Source organism: Phyllobates terribilis, unplaced genomic scaffold (assembly GCF_046119375.1).
Source record: "Phyllobates terribilis strain yellow unplaced genomic scaffold, ASM4611937v1 Scaffold_1__5_contigs__length_1240528914, whole genome shotgun sequence".
Lineage (NCBI taxonomy): Eukaryota > Metazoa > Chordata > Amphibia > Anura > Dendrobatidae > Phyllobates > Phyllobates terribilis.
The window spans coordinates 833,836,320-833,860,119 of record NW_027362761.1 but is presented as its reverse complement, the minus strand read 5'-3'; the positions used below and the strand labels follow the sequence as shown (position 1 = coordinate 833,860,119).

The following is a 23,800-nucleotide window of genomic DNA, read 5'->3' as shown; positions in this document are numbered from 1 at the left end:
TGCCGTCAATCAATAACATTGATTAATCATTATAGTCAACCTAAGTATGATGAAAATATAATTCTCTTATATAAAACTGTTTAGTTTTATATTTATTAAAAATGCTATTCATCAAAATCACCATATCACTGAGACATGTGCCCTACATGTTCCTCTGTCTTAATTCCTACAAATCAGGGGGTCTTAAGCTGTAACTCTTTAGATCAAAAGGTAATATGACCAACTCTCTGCTTTGATGTGAATCTAACCTTTTCTAGAAGGTCCCAAACTGTACCTCATGGTCACAACCAATGAAATCTATGAATCACAAACCTTCTGGGCAACTGAATTCTGGGACATCACTTACTACTGTCAATTCAACATCTACAAACAAGAGGTTATGCCCGGCGTACATCATTGAAGTCGACCTTTTCCCGTGAGACAAATGCCACTTGCTGTTGCCAGAAAAATTCAGTCTAAATTAAGCATTATCAAATTCAAAACATAACACAACATTACAACAAGATAAACAGCAGAGCACTAATGATACAGAGAAATTACATTAATACCCATGATCCATACTTTACACCCCCATTAGCTTCCCCTAGGGGACTCTATGGCCGTCACGTGCCCAGTATCTGTAGTAGGAAAGCCAGTATTAATATGATGTATAGCGTCTATGTGGCAAAATGATATAAATGTAAAGTACTGTAGTCTGTACTGTCCAATTTTACCAAGTTTAACAGTGAATGTAAAATTGCACTGATTTTAAATTAAAGGAATGAATTTTGATTATTAACATAATTAAACGGTTTATAATGACACTTACAAACACATAGAAATTTACTGCACAACCATTAAAGTACAATAATGCTGAATACTATATGTGTAAAAATGGCTGTAAATAAACTTTTTAAGCAAGCTTCCAAGAAATTATTGTGACAATTACCATCTCTAAAAATAAGGAATGGTTTGATCCTCTCATTATCAGTGTATATGGTTTCCTATATCGTATCTGACAAATCTGTGCACATTAATGCCTCCTTAGATGTGTCAAATGCCTCTATTTGTTATACCACTCGTAATTTTGCTCTAAGATTGTGCATCATGAATAATATAACAGGTTTATTAAATTCCATATCTCCATTTTGCAGATATATTATTAAAATCATATTGCAAAAATAACATTGCCCTCGGCATTCATGTACGGCATGTTAGGTTTTGATTAGCAGAAATCCCTTCAATTGTCGCAATAAAATTGAAATATAAGAAATGTGTTGAGTAGGAAAAAAAAGGAAACAATTTATAGAGCATCTGTCATTGGTTTATAGGTGGGAATGAATGGTATTTTTCAATATAAACTACTAGGAGGATTCAATGAAATTACACCTCTTTTCAAGCGCAGTGTTGATCAATTTGGGGAACTTTAAGTTTCAAGGAATTGTTTGTAATAATAATAAGAAGAATAATGTCCACAATAAGTGTATGAGTAGGAGCTGCTTAAATGATTTAAAGTTCGTTTTAGTCAACTTTGTGGGAAAACACAAATTAAATTCTGGAGGGCTACAATATAATTTTATGCATACATATTTTCAGTATAATAAAGACATTGGAGCAGATTTACTTATATTGTCTGATTATTAGACAATGTAAATGTAGACTAGACAGTGCTAAAATGTGCCAGCTATATTAAAGTGTCTCATGTGGTTGATAAATTCTGTGGGGCCTGAACATTAATACTGGTGTTGCGCACAACAGTCTTAATGAAGGATTAACTACAGTATGCTGTGCCAAATTTATTCACATTCATTCATCTTCTCTGTGGAGTGCACCTCCTTAAGAAATTGCATCATTTTTAATGAATCTGATGGGTGGGCATAGACCCCAACCTCCCCCCACCCGCTATGGCACCTCTCAAACTAGGTGCTGTCTCAAACTGGTGTGAAAACTCCCAAAGTTGCAAAATTTTTGACCAACTACATGAAAATTTTTGCACAACTCCACGCTGCTGGCATAAAAGCTTTGATGAATTGGCCCCTGTTTATTTTTATGTTAGACTGTCTCACCATGTCCATTTGTTTAGGGTACGAACATAGGAAGTGAGCACACAGAAGTCCAATACCAGACCCTGATTGGCTGCAGGGCTCACATGATAACAATGTCACATAGTTCCAGGATATAAGGTGCTGACATCACAGGAATGGTGGCAGTAACGGAGGTGAGTATATGTTATTTTTATCTTGTAAAGAGCACTAATTTATTTAAAAAGAAAAGCAGTTTACCAGGTAGTTCACAAACTGTTTAATTTCCCTTTTGTGAAATTGCAGGGAAATTGTAATTTTTCTGTTGTGATTAGTTTATTTCAAAAAGACCCTTCTAACTTGTAGCAATGGAAAAGCATGCACACGCCCTTTAAATTAGTTATTTTGATTTCTTCGTAGGAGGATGTATACAACCAGTATGAAGACAAGGATTATTTTGCAGTAATATTTGCGAATAAGAGCAATTTGGTATCCTAAATTTAGATTTCCCCCAACTACAACTAGAGAAAAACGAACAAAGAGAGAGAGCAATGCCCGAGATGTGTAAATCTCAATCCCAAGCTAGCCTCTTTCATAAATAGCAGTTACACGCTAAAGTCATAGTGTAAAATATTTTTTTCCTAAGTGGCTAAAACAATAGGTAGTAAATCAAATGTCTGAAAAGATTAAAGCTTGTGATTGGCTAACATTAATTTTCTACTTTAATAATAAAGCCATTACTTCAGACTTGCATTTACTGATGACTGTGGCTGCCATTTATAATGAGTATTTTAATGAATGTTTATGTAGCAATCAAAATGTAGTTTAGAAACATCCCATCAATAAATTACAGGGATACTATGACCTGCAGGAGCCCAATAAAGCACTGTAAATATACAGTAATAAATCTATATACAGGAGACCAGACTGTTGCTGGAGCTTTCAGTTCAGCTCAGGAAATAAACTGGCAACAAGTACACTTCCCTAAGGATAAATTATTAGTTTTTAGTAAAATAAATTTTAGAAAAGTAAGTAAAAAGTAAGCATATGATGTAGATTCTCCCCTTGAATGATCCAACTGCAAAACTATATCAAAGATAATTACAACAATTGTCTTAAACCCCTTAAGAACCAGACCGAATTTGGGTTTCATGTATACACACTTTTTTTGCGAAACTTTTTTATTATTTTTTTTCTTTTGTAGACATAGCTGAGTGAGGGCTTATTTTTTGAGGAAAAAGTTGTATTTGTCATTGCCACTATGTCAGTGAATACTCAACCTAACACCCAATTTTTATTAACTCTTTGTGGGAAGAAATAGAAAAAAAATACCAATTCTGCTATGATTTTTTGGCTTTTTATATATTACACTTTTCATTTGCTGCACAAATAAACTGTTTATTTTATTATTTTGGTCAGCACCGTTATGGCAATATCAAATTTATGTTATTTTATGTTCTCTTACTTTTATTCAAGAATTATTCTGTTTTAAAAATCATTTGTTTTGGTATCACCATATCATAAGAGTCATAACTTTATTACTTCTCTGGCAGCAGAGTAAAAAGTGATATCATTGGTCCTATTTTTAGATACAAGAACTTTTAATCACTTTTTATTACACTTTTTGGGAGGTGGAATTAACAAAAAAGCAGTAATTCTGCAATATTTTTATGTTTTTTTTTTAAATACCACTCATCATTCAGCTAATTAACATGCCATTTTTTTGTCGGTCAATATGATAATTTAATTTATTTTTTTATTTTTTACTTTTTTTGCAAAAGAAAAAAAACATTTAACAACAACAAACATTATATTGGTCATCATTTTCGAAGACCCATAACATTTTTATTTTCAATAGACAGTCATTTTTATTGTTTCCATTTTGTGGTATATTTTACTTTTTGATTACTTTTTATTTACACTTTTGTGTAAAGATAAACCAAAAAAGTGATTCTGTGAGAGATAAATAGAAACATTGTGGTGGTGGTAAGTGACATTAGTAGTAAGCACAATGAGCGGCAATAAAACAAAAATCCCAGAAACAGTAGCAGAATTGTGTTTTTTTCCCTGTTGCACTTGGATTTTTTTCTAAATTCTTCAGTAACTGCTATGGTAAAATGAATGGTGTCATTTGAAACTACAATTTGTCTCCTAGCAAAAGAAGCTCTCATACAGCTATGTAGACACAGAAATAACAAAGTTATCTCTCCTGGAAAAAAGCAGAAGAAAACAAAAGTGCAAAAATAAAAAAAATACCTGGGAGGGCCCGCGAGGGCTCACAGTCTACAAGGGATGGGTGAGGCTACAGTATGTGAGGTAAATTGATTTATTATGGACAACCCTTAAGTAATGGTGCTAAAGTGCTGCATAAATACAAAAAAGTCTACAAACTATACCTCCTGGATGTCGCTCTTCCAATCTCACTTATGTGTACCCCATCAGTCTCTTGACATAAGCAAAGTCGCATGACTATTGCAGCCAATCAGCAGCCACTGATTGGCTGCAGCCTTCACATTTTAGAAAGAGTCATTTCAATTGTAATTGTGAAGGCTGTAGCTGATCTGTGATCACCGATTGGCTGTAGAGATCACATCACTCACCTGACATCGTTCATGTCAGGAGACCAGAAGGGATCACAGGGTAGAATTTTTTTTTTATGCAACAACCTGGTGTTATTAATAAATATTCTAGACAAATGCAAGTATTTGGGGTAAATTCTAAATGATAATGGGACTGTAGAAGCATTTAAACAACATTTTGGTGAAATCTACAGTAATTAAAGGGATCCTGTCACCTGCTTCACGTTGCTCAAACTGCGAAACTCAGAGTTTGGTTGCATGATTCCTTTTCCCAGCAACGCCGCATGTGATTTACAGGTCTATTCCATAGGGTGCAATCAGAGGACGATTACATCATAGTGCATGGACTTACTGGCGGCTCTCCTGACCCGAGCATGACAGCCGCCTACAAATACATGCTGTCACACTTGAGTAATGAGAGCCACTGGCCAGTCAGAGCATTGCAATCATCATCCATATTATATAGCCATCTCACTGCTCCCACAACAAGAGACCATTCAATCACCTCTAGCAATTCTTGGAGAGCGTGGTGCCGGACTACTATCATCTCTGGCTACAGTTGCCATCAGAATCTTTAAAGTAATTTTTTTCTAAAACCCAGAGCATTTCAGAGCAAAATATACATGTCTGCAATCTGATTAATGGTGCCCTGTGATTTGGGCAGCATGAATCAAGTGGCAGGTTCCCTTTAAACAACAGAGAACGAACAATCTTATTTTTATCCACTGTTTCCTGAGACTGTGAAGATAAAGATCCACATATGTGGTCACAGGGTCTTCACAAAAGCAAAGAATAAAATATTTGACACAGTCAATTCTTCTATTTTAAAACTATAGATATACAATGGAAATAAAGGCAAACAAAAAAAAACTACAAAAAAAAACTACAAAAAAAACTGTTCACCACAGATCCTTAATGCAAATAATAGACATGCTCCTAAGTCAGCTACTCTGGATAACTGCAGATGTATTTGCTGACCCTTCTCCACCATCTGCCGGAGTACACATCTGCAGTACAATAGAGCACAATGTGCTTTTAAACTGCATTGAAAAATCATTTTATGTGCATCTGGCTTCAAAATAGCCTATGACAGATTAATATGCAAACATGATGCGCAGCATTACTTCACAATAATGTATGGGCACATTTTTTTTTTCTCTCAATATATTTTTCCAATTTTCTAAATGAGATGTTTGGCTCCCCATAGCAACTGTCAGAAAGAATACATGAGCATGCATGGAAAACCTTCCAAGTTATTGGATTTTATTATTATAATTAAGTGTTAAAGACACTTTGCATAAAGCAAAGCATTGGACTGAGAGCGCTGTGTTATTATGATGCTTAGGGCATACCCGTTGATAGGATTTCGCCACTGTAGATGTCAAAGACCTCCATCAGAGACATTAAAATTTAACAATTCTGAATATGGGCCTCAGTTATGTCAGGGTTTGTACATGATTTCTGTAGCTCTGACAGCTGAAACTCACACTCTGACATGTCACCTGAAGTGACAGAAGCAGAAGAAAAAAAAAAAGAACTTTCTAAAAATGAGACGGGAATGAAATAAGTAGAAAGTTTGCTACTGGATAGATTTTCCTAAAATATCTAATTTAATTAAAGATAGAGGATGGCGACATTGCCGTATATAAAGCAGATACAGTACAGTTCTTAATATATTCAGACATCATTTTGTGACTCAACATTCGTTATTTCATTACTCCAAAACTTTTTTATTCTCAGGTAATGAAGCTGTATTATACTTGTATACTTTCTGAAGCACACCCTCTGCTTTTTTTCTTTTCACTGTTTTACCGTCTTCTTTTTTTTTCTGCTCTATGTAGGAAAAGTTGGACTTTCAATAGGTAGTACCTTAGTACATAAGGATTCGCATGCTACTTTTTGGGAGTCTGTAAAGCACTTTGTATACAACTTCATCATACAAGAAGTACTGGTGTCGGTATGAGTCTTAGATGCCAAAAGAACAAAAGAAAAAAAAAATAAAGTCAAAGTCTGAAGATAGCGGCAGCAGGAAGAGCTGCTAATAGACACTTTCTTCATGGGGGTGTTAATTTAAAATACAAATGAATTAGATTCAAGATGGGGGGGAAATTACTAACATTTAAGTATTACAAGTTCACCTTCTCCTTTGTGAAGAACAGTCTACTTATCTAGAACGTGTGATCAAACCAGTCCATCAGCCTCTTCCAATTGAAAAACAACTTTTCCATGGAAATTGTTTTTTCAATTGGAGGAAGCAGATTGACAGGTCTGGTCACATACCCCTCCAAAAACTTCTATTTTGAGAACTGGAGAAATGTGTAGTCTGTGAACAAGGTTTCTCTAATCGGTGACACTTTTGAATGACACCATTAATTTTATCATGTGATTCACTGGTTGGAATCCATGTTGGTTGTAATTGCCAAAAGAGTGCAATTCCATAATAGTTTTTTGGGTTTTTTAATTACCATGTTCACTATCTGGTAAAACAGACCTGGCAATATTATTATAAATATACGATTATGCAGATAAGAAATATGTATAGTTTTTTTTTATTTAAAGCACACTTGTCACCAAGAAAATGCAATGCTGTAGGCATCATGTTATAGAGAAGGTGGAGGTGAGCAGAATAATATGTGATTTTGTGAGAAAAGATTCAGTATAACCTTTGATTTATTCATGTAAATCTCTGCTCTTTCTGGGATCTTTAGTCCAGTGGGCGGTCCTATCAGTGACTGACAGCTATCTCTGTATGCACACTTATTTAAAGATAGCTGTCAGTTATTGATAGGACTGCCCACTGTACCAAACATCCCAGAAACAGCAGAGGATTCAATGACGAAAACACAGGTTATACCTACTCTTTTCTCACAACACTATACATCAATCTGCTGAGCTCCTCCTGCTTTATGATATGATGCCTGAAGATTATAGTACATTTTCATGGTGATAGGTTTCCTTTAAGTGCTGAAAATTATTTTGAAAGTTTGTAAAAAAAAAAAAAAGTATTATGCTTGTGTCACTATTTTCCAAGACCTGGAACATTTTCAATTTTCGGGATATGGTGTTGTGTGAGAGCTTATTTTTTGTGCCCTGAGCTGACATTTTTACTTATACACGTTTGGGAAAGATACTATGTCTTGATTGCCTCTTATTGCATGTTATTGCAATGTTGCAGCATTTACCAATTGTATTAATTTTATATTTTGATAGATTGGACTATTACGAACGCAGAAATACCTAATATATATATATATATATATATATATATATATGTACATATATATGCACACATATATATATATATTTATAATTTTTTTTTAATTCTTTTATTTTCAATGGGGCAAGTTTCAATTTGAACTTTTGTATTTTTTTCGTATTTTTAAAAACTTTTTTATCATTTTCAACTGTTTTTGTAAGTCCCCTTAGGGGACTTGAAGCTGCAATAATCGGATCACTTGTATTATACATTGCTATGTATAGCGAAAATCACGATCTCCTATGAATGCCAACTAAACTCTGGCATTCACAGGAGAATTGTCTTGACTAGTATTGAGGTCTTCAGTAGAACCCAGGCGGCTATGGCAACTCATCTGTGCCCAGCCATCACATCACGGGTGCGGTGATGGCTGCCGGTGTGTGTTAAATGCCAGTGTCAGAGTTTGACACCGGCGGCAGTTAGAGGCAGATGATGGCTGAATAATTCAGCCATTATCAGTCGGAAAAGATTTGAGCGCGACCCCTCATCAAGACTGGCATAGTTCACGCCAGTGTTGATGAATCAGGGCCTAGGAGTTAAGTTAGTTTTTCCTGAAGCTGTTGTCACTTTTTAACATTCTTTATTGGAGCTCATTGTGATTTTTTACTTTTTTTGTGGGGGAATTGTATTTTTAGTAGATAATAGATGTCAGTTAAAAAATATATTTTTATAAATAGATTCCATTTTACTTTTTAACAGTGGCAGTCATAATAATAACATTCTCAGCTTTCTGTTTCTTTATTACTCTTGCCTTATAAAAAAAAAATTTTTATTTGAAATGCACATGCAGCCATGTCCACCCATTTCAGGAAAGTAAGATAAATGAATATAATCAGGTCTGTGGCTTTATGTCACACCGTGAAGACTGCCAATGACATATTCTAAGGAAATGATTGTATAATCCTATTTACGCCTCCCATCTCACACCTTCACTCCTGTCTGCATTATCTGTTATTAAATACAGACTCTATTATTTGACTTCTTTCTTAATATTCACACTTCGCCTTACCACTTCTCTAATAATAGTACAATATTGAAAAAAAAAACAAAAGGTTGAAAGCTGCTATGCAGCTATTATGCAGTCGTGAGCAAAATGATTTCTTACCTTCAATCCAATCAATGAATATTCTTAGAAGGGTCATTTTTACAAATTGATGTACCTAGCACAAATGGCACAAAATGATGGTGCAAATGGTTTCTAAATGTGCCACATAGCAGGCTAGACATTATTTTGGAGTAAAATATCCCCTCAGAATAGGAGCAAATACATTGATAAATGTCGGTCATGCCACGTCTTAATATTTGTTATTAGTAGGTGTTTTCTGATTATCTCAATGTAGAATTCACATTGCAACAATCACTCAGAAAAAGAGTAAAGCTGTTTTTAGCTTAAAGGAAATGTTGAATCAGAAAATGATATATTATTTAATTATGCCCTCCCATTAAAATTATTTTTTATAAATCTGTGCATATATGCATATAGTGTAGTGTAAGTGTGTTCATATAGTCACCTACCACCACCTTCTCCAGGATAAGGGCCACTCCGCTCCTCTTCTGTGACATCACCACTCTTCAAACTCTCCGGGTCATATTGTGCCCTGCGTGACCCGGAAGTGGCTCTTACAATGTAAGCCTATGGAGCGGCAGAATGAGGCTCCATAGGCTAACACTGTAAAAAAGACTTTCGGCTCACGCATTGAGCACAGAGTGCGCTGGAGAGTCAGAAGAGTGGTAATGTCACTGAGAAGAGGAGCAGAAAGGTGCTGAACACCGGAGAAAACAGGGGTAGGTGAGTATATTAACATATGCACACTACATTACATATACATAGATTTAGGAAAAAAATCTTTATGGGAGTGCTTCTTTAAAACGAACCTGTCAGCAGTTTCATGCTGACCGAATGTCAGGAAGCATGAATCAAACAAACACTGTCTAAGCTTTTGCAACCAGGTATATTTTACTCTGAAATGATATAGCACTTAATAGAAAACTTACTTTGAGAAGACGACCAGGGACGTATCTGCACAGAATAGCCAAAGGCAGATCCCCAGCTTCTCCTTGCCTTTATCCCTTTGACAGGTCTCTCCCTGTGCATATACATATGAAGAGTCCTGTCAGTCATGGTGTGGGACAAGGAGAAGCCGGACTAATTTGCCCAGACGCATAGTCCCCGGCCGGCTTTTCAAAGTGCTTTGAAAGACATCAGCCAATCATGCAGCTTGTTCATGAACCTGATGACAGGTTCCCTTTAAATTAAGTTTGTATTATAATGTTAGAGCTTTACTTGCCCTTACTCTCACAACTCCCTTGAGGGAAAGATCCTGCAGCTGTGTCTCCATTTTCTCCTTCCTTTGTTGGAAAAACAATGTATAGATATTTCTAACATAAAATACAGAACTTAATAACTTGTATTATGCAAGGTGTTCCAATCATCAGATAATTGTATAATTGGAATTGCATGACATGACCTAGAAATCATGTCATAGCTCCTCTTGCATATTCCTATTGCAATTTTTATATGGATTCTCTTTAATTTCTCTCTTGTCTCTTTTTTTTTTTTTTTACATAAGTTTAAGTGTGTGCAGAAGCTATTGGACATTAAGGGTCATCAGTCACGACACAACAGTCACTTGTAAATTAGGCTGTCATCAAGCAATGTCATGCAGAGGGTAACCTGATTACTGAATGCTGGTCTTAGGACGCAATCACTCTCTGCAGATTACTCACTATTGATATGCTCATAATGATTCAAACGCATTCAGGGTTTTGCCAGTATGCCATTTTGTTTTAATACTAAAAATATAGAATATAAGAAAAGTCAGATGCAAGCGCAAACTTATATGGAAATAGCAATTTTTCATATTTTCAGTATGTAGAAACAGAGATGGGTTACAACGAAAAAAAAATTGAAACTTTTGAAAACAACGTGGGGGGAAAATGTAATAACTTCCACTGAATAGAATTACCATAATATAATTTTGGCTATAAGAAAAGCATTGAATTATTATTCAATGGGATATATACTGTAACATAGATAACTGTTTAATAAATCACAATGGTTTGCTGTCTGTTACCTTAAGTATTTATTGAAAAGTAGAAAATGTGTAATTTCTGGTAAATAGATGAATATTGATATTGCAGTACAACATTAGTCAAATGTGCACATTGTAACCTACAATTAAAAATATGAATTCCATAATTATTTTAGTACAGTAGCTATATTTTTGCATATTTGTTATATCACTAGAACAAGCACTGTAGCAGAGCTCTATTAAAGTAAATGGGTCTGTGCTCAGGTTCCTTGCACAGTAGGTGGGAGGGAGCCTTTTTGTAGAGGAAAAGTGGGAAGGACCAGCAGTACTTTAAAGAAAGCAAAACATTGACGATGCACGAAACAATAAAATAATGTCCCCATCGCCAACAGTGTTCCCTTTAAACTGAGCAATCTGGAAAGGAAAGAGTCAAGACAACATGCCAATTTACAGATACATCTCATCACAGAGTCTGGCATTCTTTAACTCTGTCATTTCAAGCTTAGAGGGAACAGTGATTCCGACACTTCCTCCATTAGTCAACTCATCTTTAATTCTGTTTATCTCATTTTAAAATGAAAATAGAGAAGCATATAAAGACATCTTCTATATGTACCAGGGGCTCAATCACATCTCTGCCCCTATTCTCACTATTCTGTGTCTGGCTGTAATGCATCTGGCTGCAGTAGAAGCCTCCCCCTCTTCCCTTTGTGACTGCAGCAGAAGCCCCCCTTTATCCTTTGTGGCTACAGCAGAAGCCCCTCCCCCTCTATCCTTTGTGGCTGCAGCAGAAGCCTCTCCGTCTATCCTGTGTGATGGCAGCATAAGCCCCTCCCCCTCTATCCTGTGTGGCTGCAGCAGAAGCCTCCCCCTTTATCCTGTGTGGCTGCACCAGAAGCCTTCCCCCTCTATCCTGTGTGGCTGCAGCAGAAGCCTTCCCCCTCTATCCTGTGTGGCTGCAGCAGAAGCCTTCCCCCTCTATCCTGTGTGGCTGCAGCAGAAGCCTCCCCCTTTATCCTGTGTGGCTGCAGCCGAAACCTTCCCCCTCTTTCCTGTGTGGCTGCAGCAGAAGCCCTCGTCCTCTATCCTGTGTGGCTATAGCAGAAGCCTTCCCCCTCTATCCTGTGTGGCTGTACCAGAAGCCTTCACCCTCTATCCTGTGTGGCTGCAGCAGAAGCCTTCCCCCTCTATCCTGTGTGGCTGCAGCAGAAGCCTTCTCCCTCTATCCTGTGTGGCTGCACCAGAAGCCTTCCCCCTCTATCCTGTGTGGCTGCAGCAAAAGCCTTCCCCCTCTATCCTGTGTGGCTGCAGCAGAAGCCATCCCCCTCTATCCTGTGTGGCTGCAGCAGAAGCCTTCCCCCTCTATCCTGTGTGGCTGCAGCAGAAGCCCTCCCCCTCTATCCTGTGTGGCTGCAGCAGAAGCCTTCCCCCTCTATCCTGTGTGGCTGCAGCAGAAGCCTTCCCCCTCTATCCTGTGTGTCTGCAGCAGAAGCCTTCCCCCTCTCTCCCGTGTGGCTGCAGCAGAAGCCCTTCCCCTTTATCCTGTGTGGCTGCAGCAGAAGCCCCCACAACCCTATCCTGTGTGGCTGCAGCAGAAACCTCCTCACTATATCCTGTGTGGCTGCAGCAGAAGCCCTTCCCCTTTATCCTGTGTGGCTGCAGCAGAAGCCCTTCCCATTTATTCTGTGTGGTTGCAGCAGAAGCCCCCCCCCACCCTATCCTGTGTGGCTGCAGCAGAAGCCCCCCCCACCCAATCTAGTGTGGCTGCAGCAGAAGCCTCCCCACTTTATCCTCTCGGCAGTTGAACAAAAAGAGTATTAAGCCTACTCTATTAGCTATTTGTCATCTCTCAGCCAACTCCCAATCAAAGATGGAATAGGTCAGTCAGAGATTAACCTTGTTTTATATGGGACTGCTTGTTTCAGGAACATTCCGAAAATCTTGCAAGAGACCGAATAGTATTGGCAAGATTATCTTATATTTACTTATAATTCTTTTCTGAAGTGTAAAGTTTCTTCTTATGGAAATTGTCTGGTTGGCATAAGGCATCCTATAGGCCATGCAATGCTCCTCTTGGTGATTTAAATATGCAAATAGCCTCTCCAGAGAGGAAGCGGACAGGAATTCTAGTGCCACCTATTGGATCCTAAAAATAAAAATCGACCCTTTAAAGGACCTTGAATAAATCATGTGGCAAGCCCCTTTAAAGGGTTGATATTGACTTTTAGCATTGTTACCTCCAATAGTTGCACTAGAGTTACAGTCCTCTTCCTCTCTGTAGAGGATGTTTGCACATTAATTTCTAGGCTTAATATTGCATTACTCTGATGGTTTATGTCATTGTTACTGTAAAAGTCAGAAGGCCGGTAAAACCTAGGATTTACCGGTCAATCTGGACATTTACCGAGGCCGTCGGTAAAAGCTCAAAATGAAAAGTAAAATTGGACTTTTACCTGTGAAGTCTTGGTAAATGTTAACATTTACCGTCGAGCGTGGTAAAAGTCAGAAATATCAGGTGTGAAGATGGAACATCTGAATTTAACCAAGCGCAGTTGGTAAATGTGCACATTTACCACGGCTTCTTGGTAAATGTAGCTGAGAAGGGTGTAAGCGCAGTTGGTAAATGTGCACATTTACCACGGCTTCTTGGTAAATGTAGCTGAGAAGAGTGTAATGAAAAGTGTAAGCTACCGCGGGAAAGGTGTCTGATTAGGCAGATACGGCGAGGAAATGGAGGACACAGTGGGAAAGGTGTCTGATTAGGCAGATACGGCGAGGAAATGGAGGACACAGTGTTCAAAGTTTTTATAAATGTAATAAGAGTAAATGGGGAAAATATAGTAATAACAATGAACAAAATCTGCTACCCTGTAAGGTATCTGCTACCGTGTAACGTATGTACGTTCTATATATACAGATGTCAATCCTGACTATCCTTAACGTATGTACGTTCTATATATACAGATGTCAATCCTGACTATCCAATGATTATTGTTCCGATCATACAAAAAGTGCCCACTTCCCGCTAACATACAACCACTAACCCCACACTAAAATATGCAAAAGAGAACGTCCTATGAATCTTAGGGTATCAGTGTTCCGCAGCACCCTCTCACAAAAAGTTACAAGAAGTACACACACTGCCGGTGTAGTAGTGTATAAATTGTCCTGTACTTAGCTTCCTGTAGGGCGCAGAGTCCAAAGTCTTTCCAATGGCCCCTTGCAAGGTGGACGCTAACACCGCGCACACGATTTACCGTTGCCGCACCAATGTGGTAGTACCAGAAGATATGCAGATAAGCTCTGAGCCGGAGTTGCTCGGTGCCATGAATGGTCTGTTCCACCCGAGCACTGTAGTCTCTGATCAGGGGAATCGGAAGACACCGCATTCCAAAAAAAGGCTGGAAGGAAACAGCGCAACAGCCCTGTCTGGGCTCAGTCTAGTCAGCACAGCACCAGTCCTCTCACTCTCCCTAAAATAGCTCCTGCCTCAAGTCCTAGTTTCCTGGGGTTCTCTTCTTAGATTGCTGCCCATTCACTGCCTGAAGAAAATCACTAACTCATCAATGGCAGTGTTAGACCAGTAGATGGTGCTGTTGTACAGTCTTTCACACAATGCTGAGTAACCCTATTACAAAAGAACATGGGATTCTTGCCAAGCGGTGTGGGTAAATGGGCGTACTTCCTGTTTGTGTCCTCATGCTGGACGACTGCCTGAGTGTTTTGCAAGCTGCACATACTGCTCAAAGCTGCATAGCCAACTGCCTGTCAAAGCTGCACAGGCACTAGCTGATTGTCAGATCATGAGTGAGGAAATGAAAGATCGTTTTTCGGAGCTCTTGAATGAAGTGGTGGAGAAAAAGCGAGATAATAATTTTTATCTCACGGATGATAAATACGAGAATATATTGAAAGAAGTGAAGGAGGCTAAGGTGGCGGTACCTAAACAGAGTATTCACTACAGGCGTTTGAAGAGGTACGACATCATGACCGTCGGAAGTGATGAAAAGTTAATTGCACCAATCTCGTGTGAAAAAGACAACGTGTTGCATTACGTTCGGTGGGCAGAACTCTTTAGTGTCATTCATAATGCGCAGATCAGTACCAGCCACGGAGGGCGGACCAGGATCCTAAAGGAGGTGAACCGTAAGTTCAAAAATGTCACAACGGAGTCAATAGTTATTTATCTGCGACTTTGCCAGCCATGCCAGAAAAAACAGAAGATTACCAAAAAAGGCCTTGTTGTGAAACCCATCCTGCACAGTGAAATGAATTCTCGTGCTCAAGTTGATCTCATTGACATGCAATCCAATTGTGATAATGATTTCAAGTTCATATTCGTCTATCAAGACCATGTCACCAAATTTGTTCTTTTACGTGCTTTATGCACTAAAAGAGCAGAAGAGGTTGCGTACCACCTCCTTGAAATTTTTTCCACTTTTGGTGTCCCGTGAATTCTGCATTCTGATAATGGGAGGGAATTTTGTAACAAGGTTATACAGAGTTTGTGCGCGATGTGGCCTGATATGAAAATAGTGCATGGTAAACCAAGACACAGCCAGTCCCAAGGCTCCATGGAAAGAGCAGATCAAGACATTGAAAACATGTTGTCAACGTGGATGGAAACAAATAAGACACCCAAGTGGTCTGAGGGCCTTCGCTTTGTACAAGCAATGAAAAATAGAGCATACCATGAGGGAATAAAATGTTCGCCCTATGAAGCTATGTTCAGAGTACCAATGAAGATGGGTCTAGCTACCTCCAAAATTCCTAGTGATGGGATCAGAAATCTCTCTTCAGAAGAAGATCTTGAAAAAATGTTTGTTGGTTTGCAAGAGGAACCTAGTGATCCGACATCACCAACAGAAGCCGAAGGGTCAGATGAAACTAACTTTCATCACACGTCAGCACCGACAGCAGCAGAAGCTTCGGATGAATCCAACTGTCATCAGCTGTTCACAACGGAAGGAGAAGCTTTGGAATTTTCCAACTGTCCGCACACCTTAACAGCATATGAAACTCCACCAATTTTGCCATCCAAGAATAATGAAGACCTAAAAGAAAAGTGTCGAGTCAAAGCCTTCTAAGAAAGATGGAGAACTTCATGATGATCAGCAACCTGACGTTTTGATTTCGCATACAATCAATAGAAGAATTGGTGCGGTCAGAAGTGTTCGAAAAGCTGCAAGAGAAGGACTTGAAACACAGGCCAAGAAAATGTTGAAATGTTCCAGTCAAAAATTACCCAAACCTAACATTGGACAGAACATCAGACTCAGAATTCCAGACGTCGACCGTTCAAAAATGGACCCTAAGTCGATCATTGCGATTATTGTAAAAAAAGAAGATGACTTCTACCAAGTGGGGACTACCACTGGGATCCTAAATGCAGTAGGAACTCCCCGCCCACTAGGGTCATCCCGCCCTCTGGCCGGACCCCCCTTCTCTGCCACTTAAAGATCACTACTTACCGGAGGCTACCAGAGGCTTCCCTGGTCAATGTCGGCCGGCCGCATCCTCCTTCTTCCGGGTCACATGACTGCATACGTCACCACGAAAGTGACAGGTGCAGAAGTCATGTGACACGAGTTGTGTCACATGACTTACGCATGCGTCACTTGCATGGTGACGTATGCAGTCATGTGACCCGGAAGAAGAACGCGGACGACGAGACCAGGGAAACCTCCGGTAAGTAGCAATTTAGCTTTATACCTGTCTGCCCTGTACACTCGCACCATCTATGCCTTCCGATGATGCATGAAACATGCATTATCGGAAGGCACGGATACATCCGACAGATATCGGGATTATCCGTATCCGTACGGCCCGTTATCTGCTCGGATAACGGGTCTGGACGGATCTATGCACTTATCCCTAGTCACAATTACAGAATTACATAGTTTTGAAGTTGCGTTATTCTTGTATTTGCGTTAATTTGACATTTTTGAGAAGTATTTTCCTACATAAATGTTTCCTATTTGAATTCAGAATTATATAGTTTTGAAGTTGCGTTATTCTTGTATTTGCGGTAATTTGTCATTTTTGAGAAGTATTTTCCTACATAAATGTTTTCTATTTGCATTTTCCTATTTGTATTTGTTCATTTGCATTTGCATTTTGAAGAATAAAAATATTTCTAACGATTAAGGCTTTCATCAGAGTCGGAAATTGTGTTTAGTTAACTTTTATCACCATCATCAGCTGGTAAGAGTCAGAATTCTGTGACTCAAAGTTACTTTTACCAACACATGCTGGTAGTTACTTTTACCAACACATGCTGGTAAATGTAAAGATTTACCAATTCGCCCAGGTAAAAGTCCAAAATCGTTCGTTTATATGGAATACATCTGACTTTTACCAACGCTGTTGAGAAATGTTAAGATTTACCAAGACTTCACCGGTAAAAGTCCAATTTTACTTTTCATTTTGAGCTTTTGGTAAGAAGCCATGGTAAATGTGCACATTTACCAACTGCGCTTGGTTAAAGTCAGATGTTCCATCTTCACACCTGATATTTCTGACTTTTACCACGCTCGACGGTAAATGTTAACATTTACCAAGACTTCACAGGTAAAAGTCCAATTTTACTTTTCATTTTGAGCTTTTACCAACGGCCTCGGTAAATGTCCAGATTGACCAGAAAATCCTAGGTTTTATCGGCCTTCTGACTTTTACAGTAACATCATCATGGATTTTAGCATCATGATCCCCATGGCCATTCGACCAACATTGCAATATTTTTTACTGTGTCAATGAACCTAAAAATAAGTAAATTACTTTGCATGTGTTTGACGCAAAAGCTGCACTAGAGTGATTTCTGTCCTACTTGAGACCTCTTCATCAATAATTTGCTGTGACTCTGTTGCCTGCATACATAAACTTATAGAACAAAAAGTAACCTCTAGCATTGCCTAGGGGAGTCATGCAACCACATTAAATATTTAATGGGTTAATAAGTAGTAAGAAAGTAATCTTGGTAGCGAACTCCTTACGGTAACTAGAAAAGTACAGCATGTCAACACTAACCCTTTAAGGATCAGGTCGAGTTTGGTCTTAAAGGGGGTTTTGGGTTCTAGACAAATTTCTACAGTCACTTTATGTGATTACAGATTACTGAGCTAAGACAGTGTACAGGTGCACAATGTCACGGTTCCCCTGTATTCCCAGCATGTTGGAGGTCACTGTAAGTATGCGATTTGCTTAGTTGCGGTCACATGCCAACTAGTTTTTCAATAGAACATTGAGAGACGTGAATGAGGACATAGTGAGCACATGACCGAAACTATGAAAATCGCATACTCATGATCACGTCACTGCTTACTCAGAATGGGAATAAATGGAAATCATGGCAGTGTGCGCCTTACACATTCACAATTCTGCTATCTGCAGTCACATTGAATCAAATTTGTCTAGAGCCCAGAGAAGCACAGTAATGTTTACACACCTTTTTGGGGGAGTTTTCATTATTGCATTCCAAGAAACACTTTTTTTATTAATTTTTCATTGACATAGCAGTATGAGAGCTTGTTTGTTGTAGGCAGCAGTAGTACTTGTTAGTACCACCATTTTGGGATACATGCAAACTAATACCTAAATAACTGTTAATAAACATTCATGGGAAAAAATAGAAAAAAAATTTTCATTTTTTACCTATAACTTTATATAGCGTAATTTATGTTTTCTTTCATTAGCACAATAAATACTCTAAAAAAATACTTATGTGTTATCTTTTTCTTCACTTTTGTCTGAGGTTTTTATTATTCTATAGACAATGCTGTGCTATGAATTTTTTTTGTGGGGCAAGCTGAGGTTTTCACTGGTGCAATCAAGTTTTTAAGCACTTATTATTCCATTTTTTAGGTAGGAGGGATGATCAGAAACCAGAAATTCTGTAATAGATTTTTTAAGGCGTTCACTATGCAATATAAATTTTTAGTATGGATTAATATGATTATAGAGATACTCAATTTATAACTTTTTTTATGCTTTCATTTTTTTGGATATGAAAATATCTTTAAAAAAATAAACTTTTTTTTTATATTCGGAAAGTGATATCTTTTTTTGCTTTTATTTTGTTCACAGAGGTTTATTATGGCTTTTTTTGTATAACAAGCTATATTTTTCATTGACACAATTTTAACATACATAATCTTTTTTATCAATTTTTTTATATTAGGCAGGATGAACACATGTGGCAATTCTTTTTGAAGCGGGATAAATAATGATATAGTCTTACTTAGGGTATGCTCACACTTGCGTATAAAATATCGGTCCCATTCTCATCCAGGAGAGTAGGACGATTTTTTTTCTCACTTCTCATCCATTTGCTGTCCGTGTGCCGTCCGTATACAATCAGTTTTATACTCAGCAGCTATTAACATTTCACAAGGTCATACACAGTTTCCTATGTTACATAATTGGAATGCATTCTTAAAAATTAAATGCCATACTGATGATCTGTATGGCATGCAATTTTTTTCTCGCACTGTCTGATTTCGGAGTGAAATTGCAGCTTGCTGCGATTTTTTTATCCCTTGCCTAATACAGCTGAGAAAAAATATGCCGATCTGCACTGCCTCATTGAATAACATTGGTCCGAGTGCAAGCTGATTTTATCAGATTACACTTGTCCAATTATTACGCTTGTGTGAGCGAACTCCTACCATGAATGCAGTTAAACCAGATGTATCATTTGGTTGTTCATTTGTCTTTTATTATCTAAAAAGTCTTTTTACTCTAAATTTTCTTTTCTCATTTTTTATAAACATTTAATTTTTTGTATAATTTTATAAGTTCAAACAGATTCTTGAATATTTGATCTTTTGATCACATAGATATTACACTGCACTACTAACAGTGCTAACTTACAGTGTAATGTACTAACTACTAACTAAGTGCAGTGTACTAACTACTAATTGCAGTGTACTAACTACTAAGTGCAGTGTACTAACTACTAGGTGCATTGTACTAACAAACTAACAGTGCAGTGTACTAACTACTAAGTGCAGTGTACTAACAAACTAACAGTGCAGTGTACTAACTACTAAATGCAGTGTACTAACTACTAACTAAGTGCAGTGTTCTAACTACTAAGTGCAATGTATTAACTACTAAGTGCGGTGTACTAACTACTAAATGTAGTGTACTAACTACTAAGTACTAACTATCAGTGCAGTGCTTTATCCACCATCACAGTGTTATGCTGACAGGCAGAGCCTAATGGATAATGCTACTAGTATGATCTATTAGGCTTTCATATGGCAGACATTGTTAAGCCACTGGCTGCAATAGCAACCATCAGCTTCCTGCCACTAGGCTGTAAGGAGGCAATGGAGATACAGATGTAGCGATCTCCCTCTGTCAAACTCCTTACATTCCATGGTTGCACTTGACTGCTGTATGAAGTAAGAGGTTAGTTGATCCACTGCAGAGTGTCTATGCTAGCAGAAGGGAGTGAGTACAGTAAACTAGAGTGAGCCCAGTGATCACAATCCCAGAGTGAGACTGATCTGCCTTATCACATCCTTATGGAAACTGGCTTGTTCTACAAGGATGTGAAAAGGCAGTGCAATGATGAGAACTGGTTAAACAATTATATATCCATCATTTTGTAGCTCTGATCCATGACTGATAAATTCTTAGCATAGCCCTACTTTATTTACCATAGACATAATCAATTAATTAGACGAATAAATCACCTGTAATTCTTTGCTAAAGTAGTAACTAAATAGCATAAAATAAACTATATAACATGAGCTAAAGAAAATCTACTGGAATATTATGCAAAAGCCATCATCTCTCGGATAATAAGGTCAGTCACCTATGCTCAACATGGTTCTCAAAATTGTTGAAGTTTCTAAAATCTACAGATGCACTCAATGCAGCCGATTAATGGCACATCTGTCAGATAGGAAATAATCTGCTGACTTCTCCTTAGTATTCAGCTAAGGCATACAACACATTCCCAAGCTAATCTTGCAAAGCCTTCACTTCCTATAAAGCCTATTTGAGTAGTGAGTGGCCAGATACAATATCTCTTCATTCCGATACTATCCCCTGTGAAGAAGGTCCACCAGCACTGGAGATTCTTGCAGATGAGGAGAGGCAAATTGTAAACACTGTTAGTGAGGCAAAGAAACATTTCATTCCATGCTTGATAAGGAAACTCATTTAGAAGTGTGAAGACCCATGAAGACATTGGCACCACTCTTATCATGGTAGCAGTGATTATTTAAAGTGACAGCGCTTCATTACAGACTTTCTGCAATACCTAATTAGGAATCAGATAGCATACCAAAGGCTTATTCGCGGTCATCTGTTGCTGATTTCTTTTTTTCTTTTAATGAAGATCAATTGACATTAGAATTGTAAAACAGAGGAAATACATGACATGAGTTTTCAAGTTCCATTATCTTGCAATGAATAGAACTACTTTATAGAATCATATGCAATGGTGTAGCCTGGGTTGTCAGCACCTTGGACAAGGCAAGTCTTTTGTGCACCCTAACCTGTTAATCATTAGCAATCTGTATACCTTCCACATGTCCAATATTGAGACCCTTATCCACCCATGAATTTGAGAAAAATATGGATAAAATTATAGTTTATGTGTTGACATCAAAGTTTTTTTTCTGCTGAAATCAGACATAACATTTTTCAAATAAAAACTTATACATTGTTATATATTTTTTATTTATTTATATTACATTTTTTGACATTTTTATGCAAAAATTAAATTAACTTACCCCTACATCTAACCATAGCCATAACCATAACCTTAATCCTAACCCTAACCCAAATACATATATATGTCTATTATGGTTTGTCTGTCCTTCTTCTTTGAAGAATGTGAAAAGTAAATACTGTTACTAGAGTACATTAATCAATTCACACTGACTCTGCAGGTCCAGCACCTCCTTATCACTGGAATCTTTGATTTATTATTCCCAATCTGAGAATACAACTCCCATTTTCAATGCGCTTCAGCTCGGCAATAGTACACTACAATCAAATGTAGGTATTTTCTATCACCATGTGTAATGACTAGAGATGAGCGGTGTTCGACTAGAACTGTTCACCAATCTCAAATTCGAGCTGTTTTGGGCGGTGTTCGAGTCGTTCGACGAACGCGAATGATTTGCAAAAAATTCGGCTGTTCGAGGTTATGTTCGATAACTGTTCGTGCACCAAAAGCGTGTCCTGCATGTCTGGCGCTATTTAGAGCACCAATCATGCAGGGATTGTCTGCCACTCACTGTAATGCCACAGTAATGGAGGTTGTGGCATTACAGTGGTTGCCCAAATCGATGGGAACAGTGCTCACAGTGAAACATGAAAAGCCGGAAATTCAGCAGCGGCATACACCGGTACCCGACAATTTAGAAAAGAAAGAATAGAGTATCACACATAGATTAGATAGATAGAAACATGTCAGTCACATATATAAGAAGTACAGTGACAGTGTTGGTTACTGTAATTGTCATTTAGTGTTAAAGGATTTATTAAAAAAAATATTAGAGTTTTCATGCACAGTCTCTTTAAAAAAGCCGGCCGGCAATTCAGCATAGGTACCCGTCAATTTATAACAGAAAGAAAAGAGCATCACACATAGATTAGATAGATAGAAACATGTCAGTCACATATATAAGAAGTACAGTGATAGTGTTGATTACTGTACTTATCATTTAGTGCTAAAATAAAAGATTTATGAAAAAAAAATTGGCTTGGGGTTCCCCCTAATTTTAGTCTCTAGCGGAGGTTAAGCAGACGGCTGGGGCAGATGTTTGAAGCCTGGGAAGGGGGTAATACCCACGGAGCTTCCCAGGCTACTAATATCAGCCCCCAGCTGAATACCTAGCCTTTACTAGCTATTAAAATGGGGGACCCCCAAAAAAATTACTTGGGGTCCCCCCTATTTTAATAGCTAGCAAAGGCTAGGCAGACAGCTGGGGGCTGATATTAATAGCTCAGGAAGGGTGCCATGAATATTGGCCCCCTCCCAGGCTAGAAACACCAGCCGTCTGCCGCCCCAGAAATCCATAGGATGCGCCAATTCTGGCACTTAGCCTCGCTCTTCCCACTGCCCTGTAGTGGTGGCAGTGGGGTAATAGGGCTGGGGTTGATGTCAGCTTATAATGCCAGCTGACATCAAGCCCAGGTTAGAAATGGAGAGGCATCTATAAGACACCCCCATTACTAACCCCATAGTCAAAGTTAAAAATAAACACAAACACCCAGAATAAAGTCCTTTAATTGAAATAAACACACAATTCTTTATTGTTCTAAATTAAACCATACTTACCATCACGCCCATTCCAGCTGAAGCCAATGTCTTCTGCAATAAAAGTAAAATAATAAAGCAACATCATCCTTACCTTTCCATGGTTCCCACGACAGCTTCAGCTCTGCTACATTCACATGACAGGCTGGATCGCAGCCAAAAGCTGCCATCCAGCTTGCCATGCCGCAGACACTGAGAAGCGCAGGCATGCTTGTGCTCCTCAGTGTCTCGCTGTGACGGCATGAGGATGAGCCGAGGTCATGTCCAATGAACTCAGCTCACCTCATGCACGTCACTGACAGTGTGGGAAAATTCTCCTGCACTCAGCGCTTGAGCAGGAGAATTCTCCCACGCTGGGATGGCATTGAGATGTCAGGCTGGATTACAACTGAGCGCTGCCATCCAGCTTGTCATCCTTCAGAGACACTGCAGAGCGCAAGCATGCCATCCAGCCTGTCATCTCAATGCCATCCCAGCGTGGGAGAATTCTCCTGCTGAAGCGCTGAGCGCAGGAGAATTTTCCCACGCTGTCAGTGACGTGCATGAGGTGAGCTCATGTCCAATGAACTCAGCTCACCTCATGCACGTCACTGACAGCGTGGGAGAATTGCCTGTGCTCTGCAGTGTCTATGAAGGATGGCATTCTGGATGGC

The 23,800-nt window shown here is 38.5% G+C and overlaps 1 protein-coding gene across 3 annotated transcripts in view; it reads right to left on the bottom strand.

Annotated features, from left to right (window-relative positions):
• CCSER1 (coiled-coil serine rich protein 1) overlaps positions 1-23,800 on the bottom strand; it is a 1,466,148-nt gene that overhangs the window by 789,580 nt on the left and 652,768 nt on the right. The gene's annotated exons all lie outside the window — the stretch shown is intronic.